General features: G+C 42.1%; 1 protein-coding gene across 2 annotated transcripts in view; it reads right to left on the reverse strand.

The window, feature by feature from the left end:
• Nucleotides 1–15,928, reverse strand: part of LOC148538605 (fibronectin type-III domain-containing protein 3a-like) — a 114,914-nt gene extending 98,986 nt beyond the window's left edge. For both annotated transcript variants that reach the window (XM_088453064.1, XM_088453058.1), the window contains exon 1: nt 15,700–15,928. The gene's annotated coding sequence lies outside the window, so the exon portion shown is untranslated. The remainder of the gene's footprint in view (nt 1–15,699) is intronic.
• Nucleotides 15,929–16,774: the final 846 nt, after the last annotated feature.

A 16,774-nucleotide genomic window follows, 5' to 3' on the forward strand; every position in this document is an offset into this window, starting at 1 on the left:
GGATTTGTGGCGAGTTGATCCACACATACAATTCCAGGACAGTCTGGTCTAGATCAGCCAAGCTGGCCAACAGAAATACGCGGATTCATGAAAAGGGGTAGACTAGATGGGCCAAGTGGTTCTTATCTGCCGTCAAATTCTATGTTGCAAATGCCCCCTTGGCTACACACACACAGCCCTATATTAGCCCTATTTATAGCCCTATATAAAAACAGTTGTCCCTCACAAGGAAGTTAATTTATTTTGCAGGCTTAGTTCCACTTTTAAGGGTTTTTTTTGGGTGGGGAGAAATACTTGCCTTCAAGTAAACATAGGGACCATCCACAATAGGGAGCAGAGATTATTCCCAGCAGCCAAAAGCCAGACGGACATAATGAGATCTCAGATGTATGCAGCTGACGGAGTACCAGTGTAACATCTTGTGCAAACATACATCTGTTCTTAACACTTATCATCTCATTCTTAGTGACCTTTGAGATTTTGAATACAGTTCCTCAATATCCTGCCTGACGTGTACTTTAGAAGAGAACAGTCATTCACCCTCACAATAGTGACTGTTATTGGGGAATTAAGAACAGTATACTACCCCTCTTTTGGACCCCTAATCCCCAGTTCACACTTCCGTCCTATATGGTCACTTTTTTAAGTCCACTGCTTAGAACAAAGACTGGGTTGCAAGCACATTTCTGTTTAGATTCACAATCTAGCTAAGTCAATAGCATCAACTATGTCGTATTAAACAACACAATTATACCTTTCATTGGCTATCTAATTCCAAAGCAGATGAAAGAACTCTACCAAAGGGGGCCTTTGGGGGGAATGTAATAGGGTGCCAGTTATTAGGAGTACAGATATCTCTACGGTTCAGCCATGCAATTAAAGCGCCAATATTATTCAGGGCAAAACCAGCGCTGTTTTGCATTTTTAAAAATATAAATAAAAAAGGTTTTTAATTTTCCACAAAAAATAAATGCAATTTTCATAATTTACACACTATTACATCCCCTTCTGTGTTCTAAAAGCTTATGGCTGCCATGTGCAACCTGCGGCACAACAGTTGCTGTAGAACTACAAGCCTTATGCTGGCAATACACTAGTACGACCAGCATACGCTAAGATTCATCTTACGATTTCCCTTGAACTCGCCGGCAGCTCCCTGGCAGTCCCGGCCACACAATGTACATACGATCTCACGGTACGATGAATCTGCAGTTTAGGAGGGAATGTCATTGATAGAACAGACAACTGTTCAAATTGTCACTGATGATGCCGGTCGGACGCACGATGTATCGCATGCACAAATACACGGCACAATCTGCATACGATAACGATAGATATGATAGGCTGCGCATCTGATCATACGATACGTTTCAATAGCGGCAGGAGAGCACAATGGATCGTATCCTACCTAAAAAATACACGATTTCCACGCGATTCATCGTACGACGCGTCGAAAATTGCACTTGTGTATGGCCAGCACAAGCATTCCCTGATTCCAATTTGGATGCCACAGTTTTTACAATCAGCGTATGGTGTTCGTTTTTTTTTTCAGACAGCTCGATAACTTCTTACAGCTTTAAAACATCCAAAATACTAGTTCTTATTGTTTATAAAACATACTGAAAAATATATAGAATTGCACGATGTAACCTGCCGCTCATCAACTGCTGTATACTACAATTTGTAAGTAGTCATACAGCCACGTGCACTGCTCTGCCTTAGGTATTGGTTAACTATATGGACGCCACAATTGAAATGGACGAGCTTCGACATGAACTCAACCCACCTGTCCTTCCAGGGATTCAGTTATTCAGGTCATAAGCAGCATGGAGACACCTTGTCTGTGGTGAGCAGCAGAGCACATAAGGCAGAATCCTGCACAGCTCATGATGACCTGGGAGCAGAATAAACATACCTCAAAATAGGGAGCAAAGACAACCCATACCCTATACCTAAACCTTTGTCTGAAGCACTCTATAAGAGTGCATCTAACGACTATTTTATAGATCAAAGGGGCTGGGTCTATGTAGTCCTCTGAATGCCTAATCCAGCAGGTCACAAACCCAAGGTCATAAGTGTTTGAGCCGACTACTGTGAACAACAAATGCCCTTCTTAATTAGTTCAAATACTTGAAGATGGTCACAAGACGAGTGCTGGTGGGGTCCAGGTTAGGCGGAGTACTTCACATGGCCAAAAAGGGCCCTTTGGGGGAAATGAAAGGACCCCTCTGACCCCAAGGACAGAGAATCCACAAGTTATTTCCTAGACACTCTACAAAACTTTGCATCTAACCAAGGGTTAGGTATAGACCCTACGGGACCATTTTGCACAATTAGGCCCTCCGAACCACCCCCACAAAAAAAGTCCACAAATTCCATATATTAATAGTGCGACAATGGCTGGATTGGAAGCTTTGCCTCAATGTCATATAATATGTACCAAGTGATTTGACAGTTGATACTGACAATGATTTCACTTCGAAACGTATGATTACTAAAATACTGCAAAGCTAGGTGTGATAGCTATATACATACACAGTCTTATATGTCACCTACTCTCTTATCTACACCCACTGTATAATACAGTTTACAAATCACACACACGTTCCATCCATAAAACAAAAACTAGCAAACTATGACTTTGCCCCCAGGATACCAAAGAGCTCCAGACAGTTCTGCCCTGGAATCCTGACTCACACATAAATATATCCTGTGGGAGCATTTATCAGCACGGAAGGCCTTACAGGGGAGGAGGAGGAAAGGAACAGACAAACTAATTAAGGCTGGATGAATAGAACCATGGGACAATGAAAGTATATGTCGGCATCCAATGCACTGATGCTTCAAGCAGGAACTGGGACATTAACCTTACCAAGTCCTGTCAGATCACAAGACCTAAATGACACCTTCACCCACCTGACACCATGGAAAACATTTTTTACAGCACTCTGGGAATTTACCTCGTCAAGTCCAGGCAGACCAACGCTGTCGCTGCTGCCAAAACAATGTCTTTTTTTTTTTTTTTTACTAGGACAGTATAGTTTAAGCTAGTTGAAGACTTCACTATGCAAACACTATAATCGTGGTATGATGATGTCAACGCTGCATTATAGTTTCTATTTTCTTTGTTGTGAATACAAATAAAAGGTCATAATGTATGTTAATATCATTGCTTTATGCGCTGGATTACAGAAATTTCCTTAAATTCCACTAACGTTCATAACAACTCACTGCTCCAGTCACGGAACTATTTGTGGACAGAAAGACTGCATGACCCCACTCTAGGTTTCATGCTGTTGTACGCTGCTGGAAATACATGTATTTGGGAAACAATAAATTGGCTAAAATAGCTGCTTGTTTGAATATCTCCTCAGTGTTTCACAATGGCCGTGCAGGGGCTTACAATAAATAAGCAAACAGAATATTTCTAATTTAAGATGCATAATATTCTGCCAGGGATATTATGGGGCTCAAAAAGGAAAACAGTGCTGGGAAACTACAAGTCCCAGCATAACCTGCCAAATATCTAGCAACGCATGCTGGGGTTCGCATTTTTACAAAGCCAGAAGAGCCATAACTTATTTCGGCCTAGTCTACTGACAAAGCCTATAATCAGTTTGAAAGCACTTCCTGGTACTATACTGGTGAAAGGTAGGGCCCTTTCGCATTCTAATCTTGGAATTCTCAAAATCATTTAGTTACTGTCGTCCTTATGCTGGGCATACACTATACAATTATCGAGCCGATCCGTCTAATATCGGCCGTCTAACTGTATAGTGTATGTGACCGACCGATATGAGAATGGGAATTGGGTTAGGCACCAAAGAGGGAGGGTTAGGGTAGGGAGAGGGGGAGGGTTAGCATACCGAACACAAGTGTCGGTATAACAGCTCTGTCAGTATGCCGGTGTTGGGATTCTGACAACCGCGATCACGAATGCCGGCATCCCATACAGATTGCCACTCTGAGATATCTTACATTATACGCCCGTGATATCTACAGGGTGTCAGGCTGCCAGATAAAATGTCTATCAGTCTGACAGGCATGTTATCTGGCAGTGTATGCCCAGCATAAGTCGTAGATTGCTGAACATATTTCATGTGAAAGTCAGAATAGAAGACATCTGTTTGCTCATTTCCATGTCCCTATGAAGTACTCGTATTAAGGGTCAAACGGGGAACTCCCTCCATTATAATAACTGTATTTATATCTGCAGGTGTGTGCTCAACAGATTCTCCAAAGAAAGCCTCTGGCACTGCTAACTTACCACCTACATGCAGCTCAATGTGTTGTTTTTTGCTTTCTACACAGGTAACATCTTAAACTGTATGCATCTCACAAGGCAAAAAATTATATTATAGACCAGAGGTTCCCAAATTCCATCATAACAGTCCACGTTTTAAGGATATCTATTCTTGAGCACAGGTGACTAAACTGGTACCTCAGTCAATTTGATTTAACTATCTGGATTCAAACACTTAAAACCTGGACTGTAATGGCAGGGTTTGGGAACATCAATGTTGGGGAATAGAATTCCCCCCAATATGTATGATGCCCAAACACACGAATATGTGGTCAGAAGATTACAGGAAACACAGGCCTATGATTAATTTGGTATGTTTAATTAATGACTGGACAGATAACAGTGTCTATGGCTAGTTTAAAGATGCATGCACACGGGTGACTCCGTGCGTTGTCCACACATCATTGCCTGATACTGAACACAGCTGGTATGTCAATTTCACCCCTCTCACACCGAGCCGCTGATCCAGGATATTGGCGGGGCAACCTGGGTACTGGCTTGGTGTAGAGGGGTCAACCCGGGTTGTCCAGGTATCTCGACCCTGGTTGCGACCAGGGCTATTCCCGGGACCGACCCGGATAAGCTGCAGTCTTTACCCGGGTTATTTAAAAGTTGCTGATTGGCTGTGGGTGCAGAGGCCCGCCTTATGGGTTTAACATGTAGGGCAAACACGGGTGCAATGTAAAGGGGATGGCCCGGGAATAACCTGGGTCGAATGTACAGTGAGAAAGGGGTCTGTGCTCCTGTGACACGGCTTGAAAAAGTGTACATTTACCCGGTTAGGACCTGCAACTTTGGTCTGAAAGATGCATTAGACGGTGCTTGTAATGTCTCTATGAAGAGTGCAAGGGACATACACATGTACATTTTGGCCACTCATGGAAAATGCAGTAAAATACACAGGAAAAGCACAAACTGCATTCATATTTCATCCTGAATAACCCTGGACATTTACCAACAGCATACTTCACTGGAACATTACAAGCCCCATCTCAGATACATTTATGCTCTGTTCAATTGCAACACGGTGGACCTTACTTTCTGCATGTTTCCTAGGATTGTGGTACAAGCTTTCATAAAAATATGTGGCAAGCAGAAACCAAGAATTTAATGATTTTATGAGCGACAGACCAATGACAGCCCAGATAATACAGGTCACACTCAAAATGATCAGAAACAGCTATTTAACCTTAGTGTTACTTGTTTATTTCATAATGATTTATTAAGTCATGTAGACTAGACTCTTGTCATTTCAGACTCATCCAGTAATATCATCACAAGCCGTTTACCAGTTTCTTTAGAAATGTCAAGGTAGTGACACCAGAAATATTATTCCTCGTCCTGAATATTTCAGGGCCATGGGAAAAGTCGTCTCACTCATTGGACTGTGTGTTCTTAAGCACATGATACTGTGGAAACCGGATAACAGCTTAATTACAAGGCACGGTGGTTCGCTCTCTAATTTAATGCTGACAATTGTTAACAGTGGAAACACAGATGACTGAATTTCTTTAACGTTCTGCATTTACACCCACCTTGAACATACGCAAAAAGCTTTTAAAACTATCTTTTTGCAATTTACAGAATTGATTCTGTCAACAATGTGGTTTTAGTTTGAACCACGGTGTTACTGCAGGTCAACAAGAGGCTGTAATGGGTTAATGTGTTTCTATACACAGATTATTTTTCTGGCAGAGAGAGGCTCTGTCCCCTGCAGCAATAGTTTGCAATCTCCCAGTGGGGGTTTTCCCAAGTCCAGTGCTACAAGTTTAGCTGTCAGTGCAGAATAAAAATGAAATAAACCTTCCTCTCCTCCCATGGGACAAACAAAAGCTAAACATATTTAGGAAGGGGACTCGGAGACCTTCTGATATGTCCATTATAGGGTATTCATGTTCGGAGATTCACAAACAATGTTTAGTATTGAAGGGTCAATGTTATATCATTGGTAATGCACATATTACACAAACACTAAATACATAACGTACAATAAAAATGTTTGATAATACTGTTGGGGTAGAGCTACTAAAATGTATAAAGGAGAAGTGGATGCATTGCCCATAGCAACCAAGCAGATTGTAGCTTATGCGGATTAGAATGTACTACATAAATCATACCTCCAAGTTTTACTTTTTATACATTTTAATAAATCTATCCCTTAGTGCAGTGGTTCCCAAACTGTGTGTCGTGGCACCCTGGGGTGCCTCGAGACACTTGCAGGGGTGCCTCAGGTTGGTGGTCCAGCACCAAATCAAATTATTTATGGTCAACATAATGTTAATATGTGGAAAAACAGAAGCGCAAACCTGTCCACCACATAACTGACACTAAAGCATGACAGGTAAGCACAATTTACTTCACTTTACTACATTTTTTATGAATTTCTCAATAACAAAATTTTGGCTTAGGGGTGCCTTGAAAACAATGCTGATACTCTAGGGCGCCGTGATTCACAATAGTTTGGGAACCACTGCCTGTAAACTAAAGTCACTTTTACAGACTAATTAAAAATTTCAAGGGGTTACATAGCAAAACAATGCTGTGATTATTCCGAACAGATCTCAGCCACATTTTAGTGACAGACCATGCTTAAGTCACTTGTTACACAGCACTTCCATAGCAACCAAAGACTACAGAGGATTTTCTGGTATTCGGGCTTGGGAAAAGACTAGACTCCACATGCCCAAATTACATTGCTCTCCTGTTTATATGGTGATGGTAACACTGGATAATTAAGATTGTTACTCTTTGACAGTAACAGTGTGGAAAAAAAAAAAAAACACAAAGTATCAAGCCATTTTTTACATAAATTTATGCAGAAACTGCAGTTTCTGCAGAATTTTATTTATCGATGCTATGTACTCACAATGTAGGAGATTTCACAGAAATCTCCGGAAAAGTGCTAATTAGCACTGCAGATCGCAGTGCCCATTGTTATCAATGGGGACTACGATCTGACCCCCTATGTACTAAACTCCAAAAAGTGAAGCTTTTCGGACTTTAGCCCCGGTAGTTTACACCATCTTCAGATGGCATAAACTACTGTTTGTCAATGGGCACTCCTCCCCCTTCACCTGGGGAAGGCTTTCACTTCAGTCCCTGCGAGTTATCGGTAATACATTGCCGGTACATTTTCATTAAAAAATTCCCGGTGAGATAGACTGTTAATAATAGCGGCAGTACCGAGATTTTTAATACATAGGCCACCTAATTGTGAAAAATATTCTTTTTTTCAGAGGGTAAACCAGAAATAAACATATCAAATTATCCCTATTTTAAACTCAACTATGCCTCACAGCAGTGATGTGTTCTACTAATTTAAAAATAATTTTGCCGCAGGAAGTACTTCTTTGTCAAGCTCTTTGCAATCGGTATTATGGTTTATAGCGCCACCATATTAAGCAGTGCTGTACAGAGAATATCCTTCATCCACATAAGGAACAAACATATTAAAAAAAAAAAAAAAAAAAAAAAAAACAGCTCTATGTAGTCCATTATGATAAAAATAACCCTGTCTGAGAATATGAAGACATTACTATACAGGCACAGAACTATGTATTAAAAGTTGCAGGGATGCATGTATAATTAAAGTGATCTGAAGATGTTAATCTCTACTAACAGACCAAAACAACAAATAAAACTTTATAATACCCGTACCATACTACAAGGGGATTACATTGCAACATTGATAAAACAAAACAAGTCACTGAAATGATGGATGACAGTTAAACTGGGCATCCACTATACAATTTTCTGTCAGATATCTGTCCCAATCTGGCTGGTTGGAATGAAAACCTGGTAATGTAATGGTTGTTCAGACAAATTGGTTAAAACACACAAATTTAACCAATTTGAACATTTATTTTTGTCCTTTTTTCAGTGTTTAAAACCATTATTATTATTATTATTTATTACCAGTTATTTATATAGCGCACACATATTCCGCAGCGCTTTACAGAGAATATTTGGCCATTCACATCTGTCCCTGCCCCAGTGGAGCTTACAATCTATATTCCCTAACACATGCTCACACACATACACACTTATGGTCAATTTTTGAGGGGAGCCAATTAACCTACCAGTATATTTATGGAGTGTGGGAGGAAACCGGAGTACCCGGAGGAAACCCACGCAAGCACAGGGAGAATATACAAACTCCACACAGTTAGGGCCATGGTGGGAATTGAACCCATGACCTCATTGCTGTGAGGCAGTAACGCTAACCATTACACCGTCTGTGCTGCCCAAAACCATATGATCGACTGTTATTTGCTCCCATACATTACCAGGTTTTCATTTCAACCAACCAGCCAGATTGGACAGATATCTGACAGAAAATTGTATAGTGGATGCCCAGTTTTACAATATGCCTGCCAATTTAATTGTTGCACAGTGCAAATACTGTCATTTCTATCAAAGTGCATCATTCACTAGGTTAAAATAAATGGTAGATATTATGGACAAGTCAAATAAAAGCTAATGGAATTAATGTTACACAAAACCAAACAATCAACTTTCTTAACTTCCGAGGCCCGCAATTTCTGTATACAATTGTCAAAACCTAGAGGACACAATTTTTGTGATGGTAATCAACATTTAAAGCCCACTGCATGTATGGGAGCTCCATGACTCCAGCAAACCATAATCTACTAACTGTGGATGACGCAAAGTGCAGAAGTGTATAGTTCCCATGCAAGAGTCAACAGTGAAAAAGGTGGTAACAGAGGCAGACTGGCCAATTCCAACTACCCCAAACCATAGCTATTACACTAGGGGTTGGGTACGGGATCCCAGCAGTCAGAATCCAGACGCCGACATCTCGACAGGGTTAGGATACCGACACCTGTCAGTAAGCATCCTACCTCTACACATAACCCTCCCTACTCGCACCCTAAACCTAACCCCAAAACTTACCATCAGGATGCCGGTGGTTGGGATGCTGGCGAAGGCCAACATCACGACCGCCGGGATTTAAACTACATATCTTCACTAGCACCAGTTTGGGATCAATTTTAAAAGGCTATGGGACAAAATACACGTGTGTGTTTGTGTGTGTGTACAGGGAGTTACAACACACATCACATTTACTGCAGGATTAGCGATAGAAAGGAGAATTAAAAATAGTTTACATGCAGCCTTGGTAGTTGGAGACCTATGAGCTCACAAATCCAGGCACAGATAAGTTGCAAGTATGCTAAACTTTGAAATACACCAACGCTAACTGATATAAATTAGGGATGTGCAGGCTCGGATAGGTTCGAATTTTCCTGCCAAGTTCGGATATTTCCCGCCAAAAATCAGGTCTCAGAAAGAGGCAAAATGTCATCTTTCATGGACAAACATCTTCCATGGACTTTTGTCCAGGAATGATGACGTTTTGCCTCTCTCTGAGACCTGATTTTTAGTGTGAAAAATCCAAACTTGGCAGGAAAATTCGAACCTATACGAGCCTGCACATCCCTAATATAAATCATAATACAATCTTATAGAATAAGGCAAATGAAACAGCTCAAAGCCATTCAACATTATCTGTCTAACCTGAATCTTTGTTAAATCGTAATTTTGAGCACAAGAACCTCTTTGCCTTGCAGTGTCGCAGCTAATCACTGAACATCAGATAGATAGGTAAAAGGAGATCTAATATCTTAACGAGAACAAGGAAATCACTGTTCTCTTTGAGAGAGAGAGAGCATCTATATGAGCAAAACTAAAGCCAACCTGCCAGAGTATTAGCTTACTCATTTTTGAAAAGGCTATTTATAGGCAAGCAGAAGGCCTGCCAGGAAACATTTCTAGACATTCATTATTCAATGTCATTGCCAAGGTATTGCCTGACTACAGCCTAGGGTACTGAAGAGGGGGGCGGTGGGTGGCGGTAAACTTGCTGCAACAATACAAAAAGGCAGGTACACCTAAGTGTTCCGCTTGCGATGGCTTGTTCCATGAAATAATGTGGAAAGAAAAAGGTGGAAAAAGAATGTTTGTGGATATAAGCAGCAATAAGAACGGAGAACCCGGCAGCGTGCATTCGCTCCTTACAATTTTGATTCATGGTCATGGAAATCAACCATGACGTACTGGGACGGTTTAGAGAATGGAGAACTGGAGGCTGAATCATATGAAGGAGAAGATGCCAACTGCACAGCTGTTCAACTGGAACACAGTACATACTGGCCAGGAATGAGAACATAGCAATATCATAGGTGGGAACAGCTGGATAGCAGCCATCCCTTTCTGGAGAACAAGAAGATGATGTGGCTACTTAAAGGGGTTGTCCACTGTTAGATGAGGATTGCATGCGTATATTTTCCTGTAACATTTACCACACACTTTGCTTTATATTTATGGCTTCATGTTGTGCCTTTCTATCATCTCTTCACATGAGCGGGCAGTTGTTTGTTTCAGTTATCCCAAGATTAAAGTTTATAGTTCCACATGTACGTCTTGCCGAGCTTCCAATCTACTACACTGAGGACTTTGAATGACAATTGTAACTGTATGTCCTATCTCATCTCGGGAGATGTAGCACCATTATAGGTGGAGTAGCGGAATTGAAAGACATGAGATTACGTCCTGTTATGCATGGTGGTACACTCACTGACGTGATGGCGCAAACAGCAATAAACACAAAGCTGGTGCTGCTCAGCAAGATACAACCAAAAAAAAAAAAATGATGAAAGTTTAGCTTCAGAACATCAGACACATACGTAGGGATGTCCAGCAGTAGTAACTCCATCTTCCCTGACTACCTCAGAAAACTTTGTTGCATCATAATTTTTATTTTAATAATAGCATTTGGGCAACAGCAATGTTACAAGTCATATTTTTAGTACAGTCCAATAGTGAGTAGTATCCTTAACCCAGCTGTGATCAAAGCTATATTTGGTTAAACTGATGAGTCAGCCATTTCCTCATGTTGGTATTACTAGCATTATAAGTGGGACACTCACTGCCAGATAAGTCAATGGAAAAAGGACAGCAATAGCAGCAAATGGATTTTCCAAGCATACACAACCACCTCACATACTGGGCGGAATTCAATTGATTTCGCGGCCCGCATCTCCCGTCTAAAGTGACAGGAGATCGCGGGCCGCTATTCAATTGTGCTAGAATTTCACACTGATCGCGCTCCTAGAGGTCAGGTTTAGCCGCGTAAAGCAGCTAACCCCGACCAAAGTGCTGGGCGCGATTGCGAAAAGTGATGTTTGGGCGCCCAAACATGTCACTTTTCGCACATTTCAGCTCTCATCCCCCAGGGGCTGCGAGCTGAAATGTAGCGCTTGGCAGCTGATCGCGCCCGACAGGAGCAAGAATAGAATAGCTCCGTCGGGCGCGATAGGGGCTGGAGAGAATTGAATTCCACCCACTGTGTATGGTAAAATATATAAAGTTGACTACAAAAAAAATAAAAAAGAACGCAGATACAAAAGTATTTGGAAAGTGTCATTCTGAACAGATGAAGGTGCCTTTATTAATAAAATAGAGGGGAATTCAATTCCCTAACATCACTTGCGAACTAAAGTAAGCGGCATATCGATTTGAATTGAATTTCACCCCCCATAATCTGAGAATTATAAAACATTTTTGCAGATCTATACAGTGGTGAGAAAACGGACATTTGTTTCAGTGCAGAAATATAACATGAAATTGGAGGACCTGCTTGTAAGAGATTGCAATCTAATACAGGTTGAGTCTCCCATATCCAAAGTGCTTGGGACCAGGGGTATTTTGGATATCGGGATATTCCGTATTTTGGAATATTTGCATAAAATAATGAAATATCTTGGGAATGGGACCCAAATCTAAACACATAATCCATTTATGTTTTCTATACACCTTATACACATAGCCTGAAGGTCATTTTATACTATATTTTTAATAATTTTGTGCATCAAAATGTTTGTGTACATACATGAAATTCATTTATGTTTCATATATACCTTATTCACAGAGTCTGAAGGTTATTTTATACTATATTTGTAATAATTTGTGCTTTAAACAAAGTTTGTGTACATTGAACCATCAGAAAGCAAAAGTTTCACTTTCTCAGTTATGCTAAAAATATTCCGTATTTCAGAAAATTCGGATATGGGAGACTCAATCTGTACAGACACTACTCCTGACGTAAGTAAGCAATTAATATAATTTATAGGGCCAAATATAAACATCATGTGACAGGCAACAATATTTTTTTAATAATAATTATTTAATATTTTGGGTATTATGACTAGCGTACAGGTCCCAGTGACTAGTAGAAGAGATTATTAGAGCACATTTAGGATTAGATAAAGTTATAAGAACTCCTAAGGGATGACTATGGATGTCTGAAGGAAAAAGATATCACCATCTTGTGGCAACTGAACAAAAGAGATTCTAGATCAGTGACAGAAACAAAGTTTACCAACATCATTAACAAAATGTCAACTTCTGGGAATCTTAGTGGAAGAAAGGCGATGCATTCGTACAATATAGCTCAAACTTAAAGAAGTTATGCCACGATGCACTAAATATGATCTTGTGGTTTTAAGAGGCCCACTACGCAGTTAAGATATTTTATGGTAATGTGGCCATTAAACAATTGTTTATCCCATAATCCTCCATAAAAAAATGATTTCTGTTTAAATTGGACATCCTGCTTTAAAACGGCCGTCTTGTGCCTTTTCGTGTAACTAGCTTTGATATTCACTGAGGTGGTGGGTTCGAAACCCATTACGGCCCTAACTGTGTGGAGTTTGTATATTCTCCCTGTGCTTGCGTGGTTTTCCTCCCATACTCCAAAAATATACTGGTAGGTTAATTGGCTTCCAGCAAATAAAATTACCCCTAGTGGGTAGGTGTGTGAGCATGTGTGGTAGGGAATATAGATTGTATATTGACTGATGCGAATGGACAAATTCTCTATAAAGCGCTGTGGAATGTGTGTGCGCTATATAAATAACTGGTAATAACTGTTTAATATATATATATATATATATATTTGAACTAGATAAGTTATTAATTTCATGGATGCTACCATTTAAGTCTAATGGTGCATACACACGGTCAGATTTTTCTTCAGATCTGAACGATAACGATTTCAAAAATTGTTCAATCATTCATATCTGAAGGAAAATCTGACATGTCTGAATGATGAACGATGCGCGTTCCCAATGGTCAGATAACGATATCTGACATCTGATATGTTTGCAGTCAGTTTTGAACGATTTCAGTCATTTTAATGCAGTCAAAAATCGTTCGTAGTTCAAATAGTTTGCAAAATCGTTCAAATCGATGATCAAATCGTTCATCTGACCGTGTGTATGCTCCATAAAGGTGCATACACACGATTTTTTGAACGATTATCGATAATGATATCGTTCAATCGTTGAAAAAATCGTTCACTTTCTGAGTTAAAAAGATGAATGATTATCATTCATGCGCGCTCACGTTTGTAGTTCAGTCAGACTGAGCAACTCAACGATTTTCAATAAGAGAATATGCAAAAATAATTTGTACAAAAAAATCGTTCATTACAATTAGTAAATGAACGATTTTCGTTCAGTGTTCCCTTGAAAAAAATGAAAGAAAATCGTATACTAAAATCGTTCATTTACTAAATCGTTGTGTGTGTATGCAGCTTTACAAACGTCTCCAGTACAGGAAGCAACCAATCTGTGGGCTGAACCAATACTTAGCCCATAAACTCTTGGGGCTGTTGCCATTCGTGAGGCATGAGGCCCAAATAGTTAGGTGTCTCGGTGTTGCCACTAGTTACTAGTGAAGTGAAAGGCTGCATCCTCTGAAGAGCTGACTCTTCTATTTGTAGGTGACTGTTACAGGTAAACAGAGTGCACTGAAATGATAAATGCAACGTTACCCCTGAAACGTATATTCTATAGTAAATGAAATCAACAAATGCAATAGGGGGCCAAAATAATCAGGTGCAATAAGTAATAACATTTGGGAATACAATGCAATCTGTTGTTCCTCTTAAGAGCCTGCAATCTCAGCACACTGCTTAAAGAACAAAAAGTGAAACGAGGCTGTACAAGTAATAACGACATCCAGTGCTCCACGTTGCCACTTTATGCAAACTCTTGATCTACTACAGCAGGCCTGCCCAACCTGTGGCTCTCCAGCTGTTGTGAAACTACACATCCCAGCATGCCCTGCCAGTTTTAGCATTCCCTAATAGCAAAACTGAAGCAGTGCATGCTGGGACTTGTAGTTTTACAACAGCTGGAGAGCCACAGGTTGGCCATTCCTGTACTACAGTGACCAAATACACATATTTGAATGAGGCCACACAATAAACTTATCAAGTTCCCAACTTCTGTCATACAAGAGGAGTCTCCACAAAACACCATATTACCAAACGTACAGCAGTGAATAAATTACAGTAGGTGAAATAAAGTCAGGTAACCCACCAGCTCCCCAGCTATCTATGAAACTCCAATATCAGGGCATGCTGTGAGTTGTAGTTCAACACAGGTGACATAAGGGGTTCAAAACAGCAACACAAATCACTTACCCGCTTTATAAATTTATGACAAATTTTTACAAAGTACAGAAAAAGAGACATAGAATCCAGTGTATCTGCATACAAGTGATGGAGCACAGATGTTCCTGAAGTATAGGAACTAGTAGCAGACAATTCATAAACTCACTCAGTTCCTGAGTATCAATAATCCGAGATTCCATACCCCCTCCTGCTTGTTGCCCACCTCCCCCCTCCTGCTGACATGGGAGCCCGCCTGCAACAAGTAACTGTCCATAGGGCTGACGTCACTCCAAAAAGTCAATAGCCCTTTGTTGTGACTTAGAATGGGTGGAGGGGGGTAACATTGCGCCGCCTGAAGGAGATCAATGGGTAACGGAGAATAGGCATAAAATAGCTGTAAAATGAAATTGAACAAGTTACAGCAAAGATGACAAAAAGGGAAAAACTAATGTGAGAAAGAAGTGAGAGAGGGAGGAGGAGGGGGAGCCTCTCTCCATCTGCACTCACTGCTGGAGCCTACGTGGCAGCATTTCCAGGAGGCAAGGACAGGGGGGCTGCAGGCTGGGGGCACGGAGGGGGCAGATCCCACACCCTGCCCAGGTAATCAGCAGAGGGCATTGGAGATTAAGCCCCTCAGTTTCGATCGGTTTCTACAGGACAGGCTGCAGCTCGGAGGGGAAGGGAGTAAGTCAGGGGGCACCAGTGGAAGGGTCCGCAATGCCAGACACTCATGGGGCAAATTACTACAGCATTAGACTGCAGGGTGAGGAGGTTACCCTCATACAGGGCAGCATAGAGAAGTGCAGGCTGCCGGCCCGGGGATAAACCTGCTCTGCATGCGATCCCAGATCCTGAGCAGGGTGGAGGATGCCGGCTGCAGGTCTGGTAGCGCCGAACATTAAAGAGCAGCACTCACCTGGGTGCGACCGGAGAGCTTGCCAAGGATCTGGGGAGGGAGATGTCGGGGGTGAGATTGTGTCGCCCGGTGTCCGCTTTCTGCTCCGCCGTGTCCCCCGGGGCCGCTGCGATTTCAGTGCGCAGATTCCCCACTACCGGGCTGCAGCGCCATGCTGGAATGCGGGGAGTGCGCAGGCGCACGGGCGGCCAGACGGGAGCAGCCCACTCACTGGCAGGGAACGTGTACTGCTGCCTCCTCCGCTGTGCTAGCAGAATAATCCACAGTGCCGGCCCCCCTTCTCACTGTGTAAATATTCTCACTGCCTGGGAAACCCACACAGCCCACTCACTGTGCTCACATAGCCACACTACCCCCTCACTGTGCTCACAGATCCACACTGCCCCCTCACTGTGCTTATTCAAACTCACACTACTCCCTCAATACCAACACTGCCACCTCCCTGTGCTGCTCGTACACCCAACACTGCCTCCTCACTGTGCTCATACACCCAACACTGACCCGGCCCCCCTCACTGTGCTGCTCATACACCCAACAGTGCCCCCCTCACTGTGCTGCTCATACACCCAACACTGCCCCTCTCACTGTGCTCATACACCCAACACTGCTCTTACTGTGCTCATACACCCAACACTGTCCCCCTCACAGTGCTCATACACCCAACACTGCCCCTCTCGCTGTGCTCATACACCCAACACTGCCCCCCTCGCAGTGCTCATGCACCCAACACTGCCCCCCTCACTGTGCTCATGCACCCAACACTGCCCCCCTCACTGCTCATACACCCAACACTGCCCCCCTCACAGTGCTCATACACCCAACACTGCCCCCTCACTGTGCTCATACACCCAACACTGCCCCCCTCACTGTGCTCATACACCCAACACTGCCCCACTTACTGTGCTCATACACCCAACACTGCCCCCCTCACTGTGCTCATACACCCAACGCTACCCCCCTCACTGTGCTCATACACCCAACACTGCCCCCTCACTGAGTTCATACACCCAACACTGCCCCCCCACTGTGTTCATACACCCAACACTGCCCCCTCACTGTGCTCATACACTCAACA

The sequence above is a fragment of the Taudactylus pleione genome, unplaced genomic scaffold (genome assembly GCF_031769625.1).
Source record: "Taudactylus pleione unplaced genomic scaffold, aTauple2 ptg000039l, whole genome shotgun sequence".
In the NCBI taxonomy this organism is placed as follows: Eukaryota; Metazoa; Chordata; class Amphibia; order Anura; family Myobatrachidae; genus Taudactylus; species Taudactylus pleione.